This window comes from Parus major, chromosome 3 (assembly GCF_001522545.3).
Source record: "Parus major isolate Abel chromosome 3, Parus_major1.1, whole genome shotgun sequence".
NCBI classification, from domain to species: domain Eukaryota; kingdom Metazoa; phylum Chordata; class Aves; order Passeriformes; family Paridae; genus Parus; species Parus major.
In genome coordinates, this window is record NC_031770.1 from 19,166,448 (window position 1) to 19,183,312 (window position 16,865).

The following is a 16,865-nucleotide window of genomic DNA, read 5'->3' on the forward strand; positions in this document are numbered from 1 at the left end:
CAAATGAAGGATTTCAGACCTCTCCAGAAACAACTTCACTAATAATAATAATAATAATAATAATTAGCAACATGAAAACTCCTAAGATGCCCCTGGTGTCATTACCTTTTTAGGTGTCAGGGAACATTTATGTGAAATGTGTTGGTACAAGCTGGGCTGAACTGCTGAGAAACGTTGAGCAGTCTGTGCTGAGCCGCATTATTCTTGCAGGCCTCTTGTATAGGTGTTTTATGAGAATGTTCTGACAGATTTCTTACAGGCATGATTGTGTTTTCCCTTCCTTCTTCCATGGATAGTTGGAGGAATTGATTTAAAATCTCTCCTTCTTGTGTATTAAGGAATATATATTTTTCTCCAAGTCTTTGCTTATTCTTGAAAAAGGATTTAAAAAACAACCTCTGAACCTGCTGGGTTTAGAGTTACAGTGTTTTCAGGAGTTAGCAGTCAATCGGCCAGGGTTAGGAGCAAACTGAGGTCTTTTCTGGTTTAAAGCAGACCTAAAATATCCTGAATCCAAGGCTGCTGTGCCACACCTGACCTGCGACCACCTTTCATATCCCCACTGAATTAAAAACAGCTCTGCAAGGCAGGGGAGGTTGCGAGATGCCGAACTGTCCTGCGAGGCTGCCTCAGCCCACAGGTAACTGACACTGCCTCTTCCTCCGAACGGCTCTGGCCCCTCTCGCTTCTCCATCTTCCTACCTTCCCTGCCATCTGTTCCCGCTGCTCCCGCAGCCTCCCCGCTCTCCTCCCGCCAGGGCCTGTCTGAGCAGACGGGTATGAGAGCCTCTGATGAGGTAGGCCTCAGGCCCCTCCATCACTCCTCGCCACGAGGAAAGCACCAGCTGTCTGGCTTCATTTGCATTTTCTCTCCAAAATAATGAAATTAGCCATGAGTATCCTGAGGTGATGCGAGACGCAAATTTAGGCTGGATGTGTCAGCGTGTGCTGGGAAGGGAGAGGGAAGGTCACGGAGGATGCTCGCAGCATTGAAATGGAGGGCAAGGCATCTCCTGCCGGCTGCCAGGGCCCCGCGACCTGGAGTGAGGCCTGACGGGTGTCTGGCTCTCCTGGGCCCCTCAGCCCACACCGACACCGCCTCACGGGGCCGAGACATCCAGCCCGTGTCCCTGCAGACACCCAGAAAGGACACGAGTGTGGTTCAGCTCCCCAGGGCCAGCAGCCAGCTCGGGGTGCAGCCAGGTGCTGCTGCAGGGAACAGGAGCTGTGTGATGGCCATGTCTGGCCTGGCCGGCCTGGCCGCCCGTCGCGCCTTTGCCACAGCGCGACTGTTCCTAATTATTTCAGTGTTTGCTCAATCAGGGCTCATCACAGGAGCTGCTCAGCAATCCTCATCTCTGCTTCGTGTTCCTGATCGCGTTTCAGAGTATTTGCTGAAGTGTTTCCCACAGTACTGTAAGCACACCTGAACAAGATGGAGCTCTGGCCTTGCAAGCTCTCCTTGTTCTGAGGGCAGGCACTGCTTCTTCGATTTTTACTGTTGTTCATTCAGGTAAACAATTATTTACTGCATATATATTTATATAGAATACAATTATTTCTAAAGCATAGAGGGAAGCTGCCTTTTCACACTTAACTCTGTCTTAATTACTCTCCAGTTGTAAAGAGTCTTTGGCTCTTTAAGACAGCTCTTTAAGACAACTCTAGAATAGCACTACCTATACGAAGAGATAAAATGTTTAGAAAAAAAGGCATTTTGAAAAAAAAATTAAAAGAGATTTCCTTTATTTCAGGTAAAATTATGAATTAGCCTGTATATATAAACAACTTCTTTTGAGAGAATATTGTAGAATATTCTTGGAAAGTATAATTTTTGTTTCTAAAATATTAGTATGGTCACAACTGGACTCTAGAACAGATTTACACTAAAGCTAATCAGTGCACTCTGATTTTGCTATCAGTCACCTTAAACTCTTCATGAAAACAAAGTATTGGCTTTGCAAAATAAATAAAAATCCCAGGTGCCAGAACAGATTTGTTCACTCATGACATCTTCAGGCTAGGTGGTTGGTGAGCAGCCTGTGAACCTGTACTTCCTCTTGACCATATGAAATGATTGAGTTTCCTCACAGTATTTTTTTGTCTTCTATTTCATATACATAGCAACAGTCTAGGTTTTCTGCTCAAGGGTGTTTTACAGGTCATGGGGTCTTGAGCTTTGGGCCACCAAGACAAGACAGAGTGTTTTCCACATGGTCTAATGTGTGCTGGGGTGCACCCATTAGGTAATAATTTCATGAGCAACTGCCTGTGCTTGTTCAACATACAGATTGTGACCTGTAGATGCCTATAAGACCACAGAATTTATAGCAGCCACATCATGTGCTATCAGGTTGCATGCTCACATTGTTCAAGAGATAGTAGGTAGGTCTGGTCATAGAATGGACCACCTTGAAAAAGAGGATACATTTCAGGAAGTGGCAGGTTTGTGGCATTTTCTAGGTTCATGAGGATGCAGGTGCTTTTTTCACTTTGTTCATATGTAGATCTTAGCTGTACTCTGTAGGCAATGGAGATATGTATTGAAGTTAGAGTAGGGAGAAGATACTCAATTACACTTGATCAGATTAAGATTTTCCCTCATATGTTTAGAATTTATTAATAAAAATGTATTATGTGGTTTGAGTATAATTTTACTTGCTTTGCACTAATTGCCAGGTTTTGGTGATATCTTCAGCTTTAATTAATTTTCATCTTCAAGCATATTAGACTTTGTTACCTGTTTTGTCCTATCACTTTTCTCCACTTGTGCTTAAAGAGTAAACAAAGGCAGAATGAGCCAAGATGATCTTGATTTTGCTGTTTTCCCTTTACACTGAAGTGAAAACAGATGCCATAAGACTGAGACAAGAAATTTTCAAGTTCATGGGAGTTTCCAGTGGTTAGAGCAAAGCAGGTTTTGCTTTTGAAGTACAGCATAACTCTTGCCAAAAGTGCATCTACAGTGGTTCTCAGATATAGTCAAAACATTTTTTTTTCATTTATTCATCAGATAGAGTGTTTTATGGGGTGGGTAAACAGACAGTGGGAAGTCTCTATTACGTCAGTCTTGTCTAAATCTAAGTAAAATTACCTTTCTTGATTTCTTACTTTATTGCAGTCTGGTTCTTACCACTAATTTCTATCACAAGTTATTTTACCAAACACAGCAGTGGCTCAGATCTCTCCAGTGCTTACTCACCACTTAGAATGATGCACCTTGCCTGACAGCTCTTCATGTCAGTCAAAAGTCTGGGTCAGTCACTTATCAATTGACCCTGTGTTAAAGGCAGGCCCTCATTTCAGCACCCATCAATAGCAGCGTTTGATGCATTTTCAGCCGAGGCTGTTTCAGTGGAGCTACTTGTAAGTTAGCATGTATGGACTTTAAAGGAAGGGAAACATTGATAAAACTCTGAAAGCAGCTTGGTGCCTGGCTTGTTGGTATTTAATGCATAGATCTTCTTTTTTGTCTTTGTCTGGAGGACAATTCTCGTTACACCAATATCACTGTGAGATGTGCTGATAGTGAGAAATGCAGCAAGTGCTACCAATGTACACAGCTAAAGCCCTTGCTAATCTCACATCCCTTTTCTAATACAAATGAACACAAATAAAAGGCTGGTCTTTTGTACTTTGCTAATGTGGAAGGAGAACCTTTTGATTATTAGCTGCAGTTACCATGAGCTCCCAACCTGGGATGGTGTCTACGCTTCTCCTTCTGAGGTGTTAATCACAAATCTGCCAATCCTGTCCCACTTACAAGACAAGGAAAGAAATGTGAACATGTAAAAATTCACAGAGGGGCCCAGGAAAATTTCCCTGACACACTCCTGCTGTGACACCACAGCAATTGAAGAAGGCCTGTCATTTGGTTGTCAACCTTTGACCTCAGCCAGACATATTTTGAAATGATGTGAAAAGAATTGCTGTGCTGTACGGCTGGCTCCTTACAGCTTTGCATGTCTGTCCTTGATGTCAGTCAAAAGTAGTTAACTGGCACCCATGGAGTCTAAAAAAAAAAGCTCCTTTAAAATATCAGTAATGACTTCTGTTAGCAAGACTAGCTCTTGTCAAGTAATGACTTTATGACATAAGGTATTGTTTATCTAGGCATCGTTCTCTTACTTGCATTTTAATGAGCCTAATTAATAATAAGTTAGAAGTCCTCAGCTATTTCTTCACAGCTGGACCATATGCACTAATTACACTGAGTGTGCAAACTTAGGCTAATCCCTTCGTCAAAAGAAATATTTTAATTTGAAAAACCTCAATGTACTTTTTTTTCACCTGATTGCTAAAGATGTAATCTTTTCATTCTGGCAAATTTGCACAGAATCAAAGTAAACCTGGGAGTGGGAGAATTCTATAATTTATAATTTTTCTAGTGGTAGACTTCATTCTTAAAATAATTGAGAAAGATCATTCAAGAGCAGAGAGGTGTCAGGTTCATTTCAGATGTGCGTTAGGTTCCATAAAAGTAAGGGATAATAATTTTTAAGTTGAAGGATAATCACCAGTCTCTATGAAGAGATCCTTCCTGAACAGTAGTATAAAGGATAAATATACTTTGGTGCAAACAAGTTGGGAGGGTTTCTATTCTCAAAGTACAAGAGAATACGTAATAACAGTCATACAATTCCCAAAAAGTGATGAGACACTATTAGTTCCAGTCTAATAACAATAATGTAGTCAATATTAGAACAAGTATTACTGTTTGAAAATAGGCAGGGTGATTTTGACATAAATGTGTACATTTGCATACCAATGAAATACAATTTTTTAAAATAATAATAATTCCTTGTTTTTTCTTATATAATAACTTCCTGGACTGATATGTTGGTGTTTGATTGTTTTTCCAACCAAAGAAGGACCATACAATGCTTTTCAAACCTTGGACAAGAAATATAACTATACAGCTGTCCATAGATTATAGCATCAGAGCACATAAGGAGTTAGAATCAGGAATTATAGCTAACTTCAGACTGATTCAATCAATATGTCGGATCATAAAGTATTCTGATATCAAAATCGTACTCATATGGTGGATCAAGTTACTAAGAAAGGGGTATTAAATAAAAAATCAGTATTAAAATCTTGTTGGCAGATATGAAAATGGCCAGTCATCAGATGTCTTTGTTTTCCATCTCCATACCAGTTCAAAGTCACATTTGTCTGTCTCCACAGGAAAAGCAGAAGTCAAAGAACCACCTTGGATGGCAGCATTGTTACTCCCTTTTGACCTTCTTTTTTTGTTGGTTTTTTTTCCAGTTCCAGGCTGTTGTTCGAATGGGATTGGCCTGCTGACTGGAGAACAATGCTGGTAGGTCTTCTGCCTCTTCTGCATTTTGCCTGTAAGGCTTCTTGAGTTCAGCACTGTCAAGTTTTCCTCAGCAGCTTCCTTAGCTGAGTGTGTAGATACGTGAGCACGTGCCTCGGGAACATGTCTTTAGTATTAGATTCTGCTAATGGAACCAACAATTTCTAACCCAAAGAAAGACTTTCCCTATTTGCCAAATGAATAAAATGTTCCTCCACATGATCACACACGAAACCCCCATAGAGCTGAAAAATCATCCCTTATGGTATCAACCCTCCTCCTTCATATCTTCAGCTCTTACCACCATGCCAGGCTCAAAACAGTTTCAGTTCTTTCAATCAGCTCCCCAACAACTGCAACCTCAGCATCTGAGTTCTTTCTTAGCAGCTATTCTGTATGCCTGAGCCCAAATGCCAATTCTTAAAAAGTTACACTGCTATGCATGTTACTCAATACAATAGTTACTCAGCACTGTTTGCTGAGGTATCCACAGGTAACCCATCTATTGGCTTACAACTTTCAGTGGCAGAACTCAAATGAGTAAATTGGAATGAGAAAATATTGCTAGCAGAAGGGAAAAAACTTTGGTCATGAAGTAAACTCACTATATGTACACATTGAAAAGGTCTTTCCTAAAGTTTGGTTCTAAAGGGATCCTACATTGACAAGACCCTTTTCCCAACAAAATACAACCTGAGGTAGTTACCTCACCCTGGGTGCACATAAAAAATATGAGGCCTTTCAGGAAAGGAAAGATTGACTGGGTGTCATGAAATTGGATTTGCCAGATAGAGACACTGTTTCAGCCTGGAAACTCACTGATGTGGAACAAAAGCAATTATTTGTTAAATTTCTGCACCTATGGGCTGGTCAGGGGCCACATTTGTATAATTCACATAATGTTCAGAAGTTTATAAAGGCATTTCAATTTTTGGTTTTATTTTTTTATATGTATACAGGCAAAAAAGCTATATCATTTTGGATCTTTCATCTTCTTGTTCTATTCCTCCCACCTACATTTTGGGGCTTTCATTGCAGTGTCAGGACAGTGAAATGAAGTGATGTAAGCAGGTGACCATAAGTTGACACCCTTTCCTCAGCACCAATCTTGACATTGCTCTTGTCACCATGGTCTATTCTATTGTATGAAGGTCCATTTTAGCTATTTCCGAGAATTTCAGCAATTCCAGCAAATCTCTTGGGAGGCTGCTTGGCGAGATAACAGATTTTTCCAATAAGAATTTTTCCCTGATGTGCCCAATCTAAATTTTCAATTTCTTATTTTCATTCCAGTAGTCCTTATTGCACTTTACTGTACTTTTCTGTAAATCTTTATTCCTTTTGGTTTTTCCATCCTACAGACCATTGCAAACTGTTAGCTCATCCTGCCTTACTTGTTTAGCCAAGATTTCACTTCGTATCTTCAGACCTTTCAACCTTTGTTTCAGTGAAGAGCTACTAACATTTCAAATATTGACTTTGCAAATATAATAGTTCTTTCATAATGAGTTACTCCACACATAGCAGTTTGCATGAAAATTTAATAATGATGCTTTATCTTCTATTTAGAAAAACAGTCACAGTCAAAGAATATTTTTATCAAACTATAACAGGCTATTTTGTAATTTGGAAGAGAGTATAACTTTCCAGGAATACAATGAAATGAGTTTGAGGTTTTTATTCTTGAGTCTGAGATTTTTATTCTATGTTCTTCTCTTGGAAATCTGAATGCTATTGATTACTTGTCTGATTTGTAGTATTTCCTGTTTCTTATCAGACAAACAAGGTTAGCACTCCAGACAATCTCCCCTCTTGCAGTTAGGCACTTAAAGTCTAATCCTTTGAGTCTTTCTCCATGCACAGAAAGCTAGGGGCTGCTCTGTGCAGCACCTTCCTCTATGAACAGACCTCACTGCCCTAAGAGACAATGTGCTGATGCATTCTTCAGAAAGGACAGTTCTCCATTCCTCTTTGGTATTGGTCTATGTTCACCTTCTTTCCTATAGTGATGCACATTTTTGGAGTATCTACAGTACATCTAAGAGAAGTCCTTGGTGTCAGGGTGAGCTCTGGAGCTGTCAGCTCCACTGAACTCAGTGAAACCTAGTGCTGAACAGGGAGAAGGCAGAAATTACTCTGAGCTGAAGATGAAGCTCAGGTGAAGTTCCTTCCTAAACAACCTACAGTATTCAGGTTCTGACCCAAAGCTTCTGGAAATCAGACTGCTTTCCTTTTTGATGTTGTTATTATCTGTGGCAGCACAGGAACTCCAGTCCTGAATCAAGGCACAGGCAGAAAGAGACTAACTGTACCTAAATTACCTTCTCTGTACTTAATTTATGCTGATGCTAAAGTTTGCTCTCCCAGGACCTTCCAAATATAGACATGAACCCCTGTTTCCTTTGGAAAGCTGAGAATGTCTCCCCTCCAGAAGGTTAGTGCTCCAGTTTATAACCTTGATATATTGTCTGATCCTAACCTTGTTATTTAATTAAGTCTGGGCTCCGGAGCAGTGCAATTCCAAGGTGCTAAGACTGTATTCAGTGAAGACTGGGACATTGCTCTGGCTTTTTCAAGAGAAAGTAGCAGAGTAAGGATGAGTGTTTAAACCCACTGCTAATTATCAGCCACAGGAATTACTTTTAGTATTATAAAGCCTTTTATTCTTCTTTGCTTCCCATAAAGAAAGATTCAGCTAATTTAGGTACCTACACAATTATTTTTAGCAGTGATTAATGGATTAATCTAACCATATGGAATTAGCGCATTAGTCTCAATATTGCATCAGATGTCAGATTATTTTTCTGGTTTAGGGCTTGGAGAGTTCATAGAACTGTTCTGGGGAGTAAGGAGGGGCTTTTCCCCCTTTTCTTTTCTGCTTTTGTTGTCATTATATTTTGTTTTGGCTTTGCATTTTCTCTTTTAGTACAGAGTACTATTTTTGGATCATGCTGCAAGCCTTACCTCTCCTCTCAGTCTCATCATAGAGATTTTTCCAGGAACAGTGAGATCCCTGTTAAGAGCTACAGGAAGGCCTTTTCACGTATTTTTCCACTCTTTTTTTGTCATTTATGGCCCTTTAAAATGACATGAAATTAGTTAGCTGAAGGTTGCTGACATATCCAGCATTTACTACATTTACATTACACGTTTAGACAAACCTGCTTTATGTATAGTGGCTTTGTGGTTTTTTTAAGGGAGCTATTCCATGTTGATCAGATCTTTTAAATGATAGAAGTGGTCCCACTGGAGATGGATTAGTAAGCAGAGGGTAGATGAGGCAGTCAAAAGCGCAAACTGCAATTTACCACATGGTCTGTGTAATTTATCACACAAACGTCTCTGACACATACATGGTACGTGTGCATCCTACAAGTTTGATTGTGTTGTGCTTATCTACTTACTGAAGATGTTAGCCAGCCCTCTCCCAATCCTGGAAAAAGGCTAAGTTGTACTAGAAGTTTGTTACTATTTGGTCTACAAAGCACAGTGTAATAATAAAAATATTTAAAACAGAAATCCTTTCTGCTGAGGATCACCACAAAATTTATATTAAGACAGATGCTGAAAATAAGGCTCACCCTCAGGTTAGATACGAATGCACAAGAAAGAAAAATATAACCTTAAGGACCTGACACAGGTTAATTTAATCAGAAAATACCCAGTGTATGTCTACACAACCTAAAGGCAGTACTGCATAGAGGTATCTGTGCTAGCTAATGCATAGAGATGTATTTTTCGTGGTCTGCAGATAACTGCATGGATATTAATGAGATTCAGTCATTTCTGCTAGAGGCAACATTTCTCCTAGATCATTTTATTTGTTCCATATTGTTATCTAGTGCTGCATCAAAAGGGTTTAGTTTGCTGGAGTTTCTTCAAAAATTACATTGTGAAAATAGTGCAGGCATCATGCTGTGTGCACCTGATAATGTTCTGCACCATCAGTAATTCCTACAACACTTTGTGTTATTATGAAAACACTGAACCAGAATCAATGCTTTCATAGAAAGAGCCTATTGTTTAAAAAAATAACACATATATTCTATTTGTTTTTCTACTGTGACTATAGATCCCATATAGCTCCTTCAACAATGAAAATACTACCAGTAAATTGTGAATAGTCACTGCTACTTGCTTATGTTTAAATGAAAAATAAATTCTATATGTGTTAAGACAACACTGTTCACATGAAAATAAACATGAGAATAAGATACAAGTTTAAAGACAGATTTTTAGTGATAACTTAGAAAAGGATTCATAATATTTTGCTATTTGTTAACATTGTTCGATTATTGATTGAAAATGTTTTTATGTGCAGCAAGGAGGAAATCCAAGCTCTAGGATGAAAAATACAAAAGATTTTTATTGTCTGAGGTTTGACTAAAGGGATAATACCCAAGACAGATCAAAATTAAATTGCCTGAAAAAGGCATGGGTTATTGCAATTCTTTAAATACTTAAAAATACAGTAGCCAAACAGAGGATGACTCAAAAAAACTCAGTTGAGATAACCAACAGGATTTGTTACTCCTACCTGTATGTATGTGAGCAATAAATTATTTATCATTCCAACTAAATTGCTGGTGAAAAACGGATTAAACATTGCACCTTGTTCTATTTTGAAGGAAGTACATTTCACATAATCCTCATATTCAATGCTGCAAACCATGGAAAAGTTGGATTTTAGGACAAATTTCAGAATTCAGATGAGTTTTTCTTTGTGGAGTGTTACAAAAATGATGTGTACCAGTCACCATATGGACTCAACTCAAGGTTTCTGCATAAGCCAAAAGATAGGTTCCTTTATGAAAATACTTTTTATTAATAATTGTACAGCTTGAGCTGGCTGCTTCTCAAGATGAACCCCCCCCAAAATAAACAACCCTGGGTAATTCTACCTTTACAATCCAAGTTCCTTGCCTCTCATGCAGTAATTTATGGATGAATAGTAATATTAAGGTCTAGTCTTATATTTGCTGTTTCGTTATTAAGGTGTTCTGTAGTTACCTATTCAGTTGCAGTATGGTTGCTGATGAACTGGTACTTAAGAAACCAACTAGAGTTGCCAGAGGAAGCTTGTGACATGCTGTAAGTTTAATTATGTTCAATTCATTAACACAATTAGAGCTGTAAACAAATCTATTGACACAGCCAGAATCACTTAGAAACAGCTAGTAAGTCATAGATTACAGGGACTTGTTCTCCATCCCTACATGTTGAGCATGATTCCCTGGCAAAATACAGCAGTCAGTCATTTGGGAACACAGATTTGATGACAGAGGTTTCCTCTTTTCCCTGGATCAGATTAGTCATGTTTCAGAAGAAAGGCCTAATAATGAAAAAGTACCTGAAAGCAAAGTCCTTTACATGCACTGACATCATGTAGTTGTGAATGATTCTTTTGCTGGATTTACCTAATGATCTGTTTGTTGATAAGGGGGAGATATATTTCAGGTACAGAACTTGATCAAAATTAGAATTCATGTATATTTTGTGGGACCCCCTCTGAGAGCTTTAGTTTCCTTCTGAGCATGTATTTGTGACAAAGTCAGAGAAGTGACTGATAGGAGATTCAAGGAGAAATGTATAGGAGAGGTCTAAGGAGAAAAACAAAAAAGCTTCCTGAAATTTCTGCTCACTAAATTTGCCACAGCACCAATCCACTCCCAAAACTCCCAAAAATTTCTGCAAGGTCAGAATACTCCTTGCGAAAGCCTTTTGATGCCATTGAAACTTCAGCTACTTCCCAGCAACCTGACTGCACTTGGGCAGGATTGCTTATAAATCCCCTGGTTGTTTTCCCAGGCACACTGTGATAAGTGAATCAAGCAGATGGAAGGAACTTACATGAAGTATTTTTGGGCTGCCTTCCTCTGTCTGTAACTTCATTTTTCTGCTCTTCCTCCACCTCACAGATTAGGAAATTTAAGGAAGTGAGCTAAGGTGGAAAGTGTATCTCCACTTTTGACTGTGAGAAGCTTGTGTGAAGGGTCCCTTCTAATCACACGTTTGGGAAATAAGTTCAGGTCAAGTCTGGGTAGTGCCAAGTTATTCCTAAAGATTGTTAAATGGTCCCAGCTTTGTAACTTACAGATGATGAAAGAATAGTGTCTTTGACTTTTATTTTCTTTAATATAGTTTTAAAAACTTTCACCTGAGCTTCAGGGACTGGAATAGTCAGAGATAAAATAGTAAGTTTCACACAAGTTTGCTTCTATCAGGCAGCTAGGAACAGCCTAAAATTCATTGCCACTGGGAAATCTACTTACAGAGGTGTAGTGAGGCATTTCAGGTGTAAAAATCATATAAACCTTTTGTAGGCACTTAAAATATGCTAATTTCAGGCGTATATATAATAATATAGTAGAACTGTCTGATCTACATTAATTGCACTATTAAAAAACATATATACTGTACATACACTATTTCACCAGCAATCCATAGAGCATCTGAGGGCTTTTAATAGCTATCATAAAAATAATAATAAAATATGTAAAGGATAAGCTACCATGAAAATTGCAGAGGAAAATGATGAGCTATATATTTTTGTATTTTGAGATTAAGTATCTTACATGTATGTTATGGTGTTACATTCACTGAACAGGATGTATTCAAGGGTTAGGTAACCTGGTGGGTTAATGCACAGGCTTTCACATCAGAAGCCGAAGCCAAATTTAATTTTGGTTGTAAGTGATTTGGGTTTTGGTAGGTTCCACTTCTTAATGAATCTTTCAAGCAGCATTGGTATGATGGAGTTTGGTATAATTCATCAGAATTAATCTTTCTTGCACGGGAAGAATCCAGGGTAAGTGTATCTGAGGCCACGAAAGAGGTTGCAATGGAAAAGTTGAAGTGCAGTGTGACCAATTATGCCTTTAATGTTATTAAGCAAATAAAAAATAATTCACTGAGTTGCTGCTATGAGCATTATTCCAGATCCAGTAATGGCCTGGCCGTAACAGGCAGCCCTGTTTTAGCATTAATGGAGAGACTGGAGAATGTGATTATCTGTAATTACTCACACATCTCACTGTGCAGCTCCAGGAAGAGGTTCTAGGCCAACCCCAGGCCTGGGGTTAACCTAGTTAGTTAGTTAGTTAGTTAGTTAGTTAGTTAAATAAAAGTATATGTACTTTTAGGCACATATACTCTAGTGCAGGTTCATGTGTCCAGTCTGGGAAGCAAAGCCACACTCTGACTATACCATCTCTGTTTTGCACTGCATTGCACTGTCCTTTGTTGGACACATCTTCCTGATTTGCTCATCTTCAGGAATTTCTTCTACAGCACTGAAATGCACCAGCATAAATCAGTGGTGACTCCAGAAACCGATTTACCTGGTTTCTTTAAAAACCAGAAAGCTAAAAATACTTCACATTTGTAAACAAACCAAAGCTTTCAATCTGTAATTATGCTTTTCACTGTGTTAACTCTAATATTTTTCTTCCCATTCACTTTGTGCATCAATCTGTCAGTGCATAACAACAGAAAGTCACTGTCGATCTCCCATTGCCATAACTGTGGCATGAAACTTCCCTCTCACAATCAGGGATACAGCTCTGCCCCTGGCTGCCCAAATTCAGGCTAACCAGGCTAACTTCTTGCCTACAGCAAAAGAACTGTGTCCGCTTGAAGTTTGCATCAGCAGAGTGGCTGAGACCAACTCACATGCACAGAAGCTGATTGATGAAGCATGATGCATCCCTTAATTAAGCAGAAGCTACTAATAAAAATGAACTTACTGGATGATTTGTGTGATTCTTGCAAGGCAGCCATATGTGCTGCACACTGGTAGTGGGAAAGGGTGGTATGCAGCTGATGCTGGGAAAGTACAAAAGAGGAAACTTGTTAAGGGAGGCAGTTTGGGTGCTGTCACTATTCAGGGCAGTTCATAATTAATGCCCTCCTCGCTTATCCTTGTTTCTGTGATAAGTTGTCCTTTCCTCTCTCTCTGCACCCTCTCAGCATTAGTCCTTGCCATTGCTGCTGCTCCCACATCTATTTTTACTTCTTCTTTAGCTGTGACTGCAGCATTTGGGGGGGATAAAATTCCTTGAATCTGCACATCTGTTCCCCTTTCCGTGAGCCATAAGCATGTGTGTGTTTGTCTCAGCAAACCTTCACAACAGTCGGGGTCCAGATGCCTCTTCCTGTGCTTCTCTACAATACTTCACCACAGCATTTTCCAAGGGAGCTGGAATGGGAGCACACTTGAAACATGGAGGAGGAAGCTGCTGGAAGTCCTTCTCTGTACCATTGGCCACCTGCAGTTGCTTTTCCCAAGTATGCTGTTCACCTCCAAGATCCAAAGTGGTTGCAGTAAGATGGTACAACCTTGTAGGGCTGTATTGCCAACTAATCAACTAAGTAACAGCCTAGAGGTCAGGATGTTGTAAAAACATGGCAACACTTCCTTGGTTACTGTCCATGATCCGCAAGAATTCCTGCTGCGCACCAGAGATACGAGCACAGAATTTAAAGGGAGAAGTGATGTGTGACGCTCATATCCTCAAGCTCCCCACTCCATATGTCTGAGAATTAAAATATTCCTTCCAGATGTGCATTCCTTTAACAGGCTGAAGAAAACTGACTCTTTCACCTCATTTGCTTGGGGGACTTGATAACATCTTCATGCAAATACTCTTTTTCTGCAATTGTCTGCAGTAAAAAACAGCAAAGAAATCCCTTCTTCAATATAGTCAATCCACTTTTATTAAAGGCAAGCTAGAAATGAGTGGCGAGAGCTGTGTAGGAAAAGAATGTGAATTTAGCACAAAACAAGAAATACTGTCCTTAACACATGTGATAACAGGCCTTTCATTCTGCAGGGCACAGCTGAGAGCGCAGCTGTGATGTTCAGTTTCCAATGCCATGTTTGAGAGAGATGTGGCCCTAGCAAAGGGAAACCAAATGGCCTGAAATCTAAATGGCAGCAAAATGAAAGAACTGGGCTTCTTTGGTCTAAAAGAAAATTTTAAAAATAGGAGGGATATATAGGAATCATCTTTCTATTTGTAAAAGGCTCCTGATTAAAAAAAAAAAGGAATTAACTTTTTTCCATGTCCTTGGTCTATAGAACAAAAAAATAGCAAGATTGGATTGGAGCAGTGTTGATTCAGAGTTAAGCATTAGGAAAAACTTTCAAACAACAAGGATAGTTAAACACCAGAATAGATTGCCTAGGGATGTTTTGGAATCTCTGTGATTGGAGCTTTATAAGAACAGGTTAGACAAACATCTGTCAGGAATGATTTAGGTATAGTTGATCTTGCCTTGGGGTAGGGGGATGAACTAGACGACCTCTAAAGGTTCCTTTCAACCCTCTTATGATTCTATAAAAAACTACAGGAAATGATTGCATGTAGAATTGAGTTTGGCACCTTTTAGTAAATTTCATTGTTTCTGCTTTTCTGTTGTTCGCTTTGCAGCTCAGCCATGCTGAGGACTCCAGGTTCCAACAAGAATCTTAAAAGGCTGTTTGATGCCAAGTAGTGCTCTGGTTCTTTTACACTGTTACATTTAATTAGGGTTTCTAATTAATCTTCTCTGTGTATTACACTGTATCTAGCCATCAATGTTAATAAAATCTTTGCTTAGTTTAAAGATTCTCTGAAAGTTTTCATTTGGAAAGTGAGACCATCTGGCCTCTCTACCTCACTAGGATTAGATTCTCGGTAAGGCATACTCCATCTGTTTCTGAGATTCATGTACATATTACACAGGAATGTGTTTTGGGGTGAGGCTAAGGAGGGATTTCATTGCAAAGATAACTAAGATACAGTCAGATCTGTCTAGAGAATCTCTTTGATATTCTTGATGCAAAAAATAGGAAACTTCCTTTTCAAAATGCTCTCAACATCTCTTCAGAGAAGGGTTATTTATTGCTTCCCATTGTGTGAGGTGAAGTCCTCCACTGAGGATATACTTCAATCCTGAACATATGTAGCACAAAATACTGAAATGGTAAACCCTGTTTGGTAACCACTGAGGTTCCCAGGAAAGATTCCTCAGTCTACCCTGGTGCCACTGACGAGTCCCTGACAGACTGGGAGCTGTGTAACTGTGCTCCTGGCCAACACTACAGCGGTGAAAACAAGCCCATATATTTAGTTTGTAAGCTGGGTTGAGCCTGACTCCACCTCCTTCTTCATTCCTTCAGATCTTCTTAGCACCCACATATATTGTCTGGCATTTTTAAATAGTCAAATCAAATGCCTTGGTTTACTAAAAGAATCCTGTATCTGATTTGGTATTGAACCACAGATTATACATTGATGTATAACAGGAATATCTCTTTTCCAGGTCTTCTTTATTCAAGTTTGTTTGCCACATTCTATAGCCTGTATTGTCAGAAAAAGGCCACATCCTGTTGGATTCTCTTCCTTCTTGACTGGAACCCATTGAGAGAAGAGCTTTTCAAAATAAAACCACTTCATTAAAAATTGCTGTGAGTATGTGGAATTTCTTACTTTTTTTGTCTGTCCTGGTTTTCTTCATGTGCAGTTTACCAAACAACACGGCCAACAAGTAAACAAAAACTAAACAAGATGCAGAAGAGTTTTGAAAGGGGACAGTATGACAATTTAGCTCCTGGATGCAAAGAATCATTAGCTACGGCTTAGCTTCCTTAGCATGGCCATTTAGAACCTCAGTAGATAACAGTGACTTTCATTGATACTGGCAGATTTATGGGGCCATCGTTAAAAAAGAGCAAAGTGGCCTTGATCAATGTATTCAATGGATGAGGTACATACTTGCTTTCCATCAATATCAGACATGCATCACTACTTTTCCTGCCTGTTCTTTTTTTTTTGAGAAAAGATATAAATTGTGACCAAGGGAAGACTAGATCTTTTCTTGAGGCTCTGTGCTATAGTTTTTCAATGGAAAAGACAGAGATCCACACAACAAAAATTTGCTCTGCTCTGCACGTAATTCTTTTCTGACAGGTTCCACTTCAGGTCTCCAAGTAAAGATTCAGATTATTTGGGCATTGATAATGGTATTTTATATTTTGTAAAAAAATAAACAGGATTATTATCTTTGATGCATAAGAACAGAGAGGGTATCTGTCTTAGAATCCTTCACTGACTAACAAATACAAGCAGGCTTCATTATCAGAAGGGGCATCACTGACATCTCAAGAATAAATATAGTTATTTTCAGCTTCTGAATGCAGCTGACATAGAAATAACTTTTCCCTTTCTATAATGTTGGGTTTTAGGTGTACTTTTCTTAAAGTCAGCTCCATCAAAAAATTGCAAAATGTTAAGAATATCCAATTTTGCAAACAGTTTCAGCAACCCATCAAAGTATTATGATGGAGAGTTGTAAAACACACACCAGCTCCCTCTGAGGTTTGAGGAGTGGTTAATAGCAAAGGGCAGCAAACAGTGTCTGAATAGCCCAATAAACCAAGGCAACCACTGCATCAGGCCCACAGACAGGACCCTGACCAGGGTTAGCCCCATCACTCTGACCTCCCTTCTCAGCTGGATTTTAAATCTCTCTTGTAAAGCCGATTTTTTCCTACTTATAAAAC

General features: G+C 39.2%; 1 long non-coding RNA gene across 1 annotated transcript; it reads left to right on the forward strand.

Moving 5' to 3' along the window:
• Positions 1–710: 710 nt before the first annotated feature.
• Positions 711–15,768, forward strand: LOC107202052. Its single transcript, XR_004496571.1, has 3 exons — positions 711–1,513; positions 5,272–5,323; positions 15,626–15,768. It is a non-coding gene; the product is annotated as an uncharacterized LOC107202052 (long non-coding RNA).
• The last annotated feature ends 1,097 nt before the right edge of the window (positions 15,769–16,865 follow it).